The sequence below is a fragment of the Eschrichtius robustus genome, chromosome 8, assembly GCF_028021215.1.
Source record: "Eschrichtius robustus isolate mEscRob2 chromosome 8, mEscRob2.pri, whole genome shotgun sequence".
Lineage (NCBI taxonomy): Eukaryota > Metazoa > Chordata > Mammalia > Artiodactyla > Eschrichtiidae > Eschrichtius > Eschrichtius robustus.
The window spans coordinates 90,789,386-90,793,567 of record NC_090831.1 but is presented as its reverse complement, the minus strand read 5'-3'; the positions used below and the strand labels follow the sequence as shown (position 1 = coordinate 90,793,567).

At 40.4% G+C, this 4,182-nt stretch overlaps 1 pseudogene; it reads right to left on the bottom strand.

The window, feature by feature from the left end:
• Window positions 1-1,141: 1,141 nt before the first annotated feature.
• On the bottom strand, window positions 1,142-3,891 carry LOC137768322 (akirin-1 pseudogene; annotated as a pseudogene).
• Between the last annotated feature and the right edge of the window lie 291 nt (window positions 3,892-4,182).

Genomic DNA, 4,182 nt, shown 5'->3' with positions numbered 1-4,182 from the left:
TTGTTGTGGGGCACAGGCTCCAGACGCGCAGGCTCAGTAGTTGTGGCTCACAGGCTTAGTTGCTCCGCGGCACGTGGGATCTTCCCAGACCAGGGCTCGAACCGGTGTCCCCTACATTGGCAGGCAGATCCTCAACCACTGCGCCACCAGGGAAGCCCCAGAGGCTACTTTCTGTTCCTCAGCCTTGGAAATAAGGTGAAGAACAGTCTGTAAGCAACTTCGGGCAGGGGGTTGCCCAAACAAAGCTCAAGCAATTGAACCTGGACATCTCTTAAAAGAATCTGGGGGAACCTGACCAAAGGATCCAAATTCTATTTTTAATAACTGATACAAAGGTGAAGTGGCGCCTCCCAAGTAGCAGTGCCTCCGGGGCATGGCCCAGCCCCATGCTCATCTTTGTCAAGATCCCAAGCAAACCCTGATGCTCCTGCTCCAGAGGAGACTCCTTTCCTTCTTAGAGGTTCAGTGTCCAGGGAGCTCCTTGTGTGAATGAGGTGAGCACAGACTCCACGTGGGTATTTTAAGGCTTGGAGTCAAAATAATGTTCTAACACAGCTAGGCAGAGTCATGTGTCAAATGGCCTGTCTAGGGTTTGTTCTAATTCCTCACCACTCATTTGTAGACCTAGGACCACAGACCTTTGCTGTGTCGTCATAATCACATCTAATGTCCATCCTAACTTATGACTCAAATTCTGTGCCTGGAAACGGTCCCTGTATTTAACAATAATACCTACACATAAAACAATCCACTGTTACAACTTATATGGTCACAAAACATTAATGATCTTCTGTAGACCAAGGAAATGTTTTTAACCATAATTGTCGTGCATCAAATTCACAGCCAGAATCCCCAAAATCAAAAAAATTTGCACAATACAAATAATAACTTAAAATACACATACACACACTCTCACACACACTTCTTACAGAACTGTACTTGGGGAAACTCCATTTGTTGAGTGCCACTGAGGGCATATTTTGCTAAACTGCTGCTCCAGGTATTTTTGTTTGGAAAATCTATCACAGTAGGGCACAGCTGTTTATTGGATGAGCAGAAAAGATACGCTTGTGGCAACCGGAAAGTTTTAAGGTCTTTCAAGTTGTATAAAATGGACCTGCAGAAACATTTGAGTGTTCTCAGGATGCAAAGTTGGAGCTGAAATGTGATATCAAACCAGTTGCAAAAAGTGTACAGCAGCCATCTCTTGAGGTCAAACCTGGTACCCAGATATGCAAGAAAGCTTCAGGACACGTAGCTTGTTGGCCTCGTCCCACATCGTCACATAATCTGATCATGTGTGAATTTCACAAAAGATTCATGTTGTTCTGCTGGTTTGGTATTGAGGATTTGCTCATACTCCTCCCGAATTTTATCTTCATAGTCTTTTAAGAGACGCTCACGTATTATTCCAACTTGTCGGAGGGTAAAGGTGGGCTGGTCCATCTTCATCCAAGAGGAACCTGGAGAACTAGGTGCTGTGAGCGCTGAGTGAGGCTGACTTTCCGAAGTACAAGCGTCAGTCACTCTGATTAAGAACAACTTCTAAACGTCTCCACCTCTGATAACGACTATATTCTTGTTTTATGTTCTGACAAATTTGCCCCGCAGTTGGAAGGCACCGCTCGCTGCCCGGCAGGGCGGGCTGCGCCTGAAGCAGCGGCGGCGGCTCGGCGTCCGGGGGCCTGAGGCCCGGAGTGCGGCCGGCAGAGGGGCGCAGCGCCGCCGCTTCGGGGAGCCGGGGCTCAGCAGCGCCGCCTCGAACTCCATGGGCCGCTTCCACGTCGCCCCGCACGCCGTGCCGCCGAAGGGCCAGGCACCGGGAGCCAACGCCGCTGTAACTGCGGCCCAACCTCCCGCTCCTCAGCGGAGCTCGCAAGCCAAGCCGGCTACAGTGGCGGCTCCAGCACCGGCAGCCAAGTATAGAATTTCTTTTTCTACCAATATGGTGGGTGACTAGATATTCTGAAAAACACTGTCATCATAAAACATTTAGGTGCAGAAAAATTAATGCAAATAGGCTATAAAATTGATAGCTGAGATTAAAAAGTTGAGAAACATAACCAAAATAGTAAGGACACATAGAATCTGTGGCTGCTTTGGGACATTTACTTTTGCGAAGAACTAGACTTGATTTTTATAGACTCTGATGAAATTAATACAATGTCTGGGACTCTTACAAAGTGACGAGTTGGAATCGAGACCCACATATAAAGCAAGAACTCTCAAATGGCTGTAATGCCAATGAAAGGGTGATAGAAAATCTAACTTGCCAGCAAAGGAAAATGACAAGATAACTTGTCTATTTTACGCAGATTCAGAATGGGAAAATAAAAAACTCTGAGAATTTGTAACCATAGGACTTCCTTACATTAATTGTAAATTAAATTTACTCTAATTTCAAGGTCCAGAGAATCCTAAGCTGAAAAACTGAAGTGGCCCTGAGTTTATAAAACTGGAAGACATGCGACAGAAACAAATGCAAATGATCTCCCTTTAAAAAGCCTAATATGAGCACATAATAAAGTTAACCAAATGTACAAGGAATAAAGCCCCTATGAGTAATAGTGAACAAAATTAACAAAACAGCATACGTATATTTCTAAGAACTCTTGATATTGGAATTACTTAATACAAAATATAAAATAATTGTTTTTAAAATTGCTTCAAGAAATAAAACATAGATTTAAAAACCATAAACCATAAACATAAAAAGGAATAAGAAACCATCAAAAATTATCAGCCCAATCATAAAAGAATAACAAGAACAACAAGAATAACAAGAAAAAGCAACAAAAGATTTGGAAATGAAAGAGATTATCATCAAATTTTAGAATGCATTAATGGGCTAAATAGAAGATTGCATTAAAAAGAGAATTTGTGGAGTTCTCTGACCATTTGTCAGAGTAAACCTCTACCATTCTAATTGTTCCAAAATGATATGAATCAACTCTGGACTAATACAAAAAACCAACCACTCTGAGGGCTCCAGAGAGTGAACAAAAAAAGGCAGATTTTGGAGGGAAGTTGATACTTGAAGAAAAGTCCTGACATAGGTTAGTCCATTTTTGTGGATTTGGCCTGAGGGTGGGCCATGTTCACAGCACAGAGAAAGACAGCTGAACTTGTAATAAAAAGTGCATTGCCTGTGCTGGAGAATGAGAAGAGTGTCCTGGAAAGGAGAGAGTATAGAAGGAGAACCCTGTGTTCTGTGTACAATCACTACCTAAGTCTCTACCTGGTCTAAAAGTAGCACATGCAGGCATCCTGGCTAAAAGGTAAAAAAAAAAAAAAAAAAAAAAAAAAAAAAAAAAAAATTATACTTAAAATTGAGTTGCTACCTATTTCAAGTGAGACAGAGATTGCAATTGGAGCCTAATCAAGGTAATTGCTTGCTAAAAAATAGATCAGAGCTTGTCAGAAGAATATAACAAAATCAAGATTCTCCACCACACAATTTTCACAATGTCCAAGATAAATTCCAAATTAATTAACATAAGAAGAACCAGGAAAATGGTATTATTCTCAAAGGAGAAGAAAATCAACTGCAATATCCCAAATGGTGGAATTATCATAAAAGAATATAAATTAGCTGTGCTTAATATGGCATGTGCTTGTGATAAATTAAAGGATAGGAAATCTCAGCTGAAAAGTAGAAATTATAAAGAAGAAACAAATGGACATTTTAGAATTTAAAAATATAATAATATTTAAAATTTTCAAAATTCCCTGGATGAACTTAATGGAAGAATAGAGGTAACAAAGAAAAGTGTCAGTGAACCTGAAGATAGATGAATAGAAATTATCTAATTTGAAAAGGAGTGAGAACAATACATTTTAAAAGAGTTTCTGACTTTTTCCCGGGATGTAGAAAGCTGGAAAGAGCGTCATTACTCCAGATAATCTACAAAGTCATTACTTTAGAACCCATCAGAAAACTGAGGTCTTAGGCAGGCAACTTCCCTGATGTATAAGAAAATACAGGTTCTTATAAGAGAAGATGTTATTTGAATCTTGCCTTACCTACAGTAGCGCATGAAAGGAAGATGGGCCCACAATTTTGGAGAGTGAGAAGAATGAAGGTAAAAATTAATCCTAAAGCAAGCTGAAGGAAAGAAATAACAAAATAAAAATTAATGAAATTGAAGACAGAAAAAAAAAGAGATATTTAAAAAAAACCAA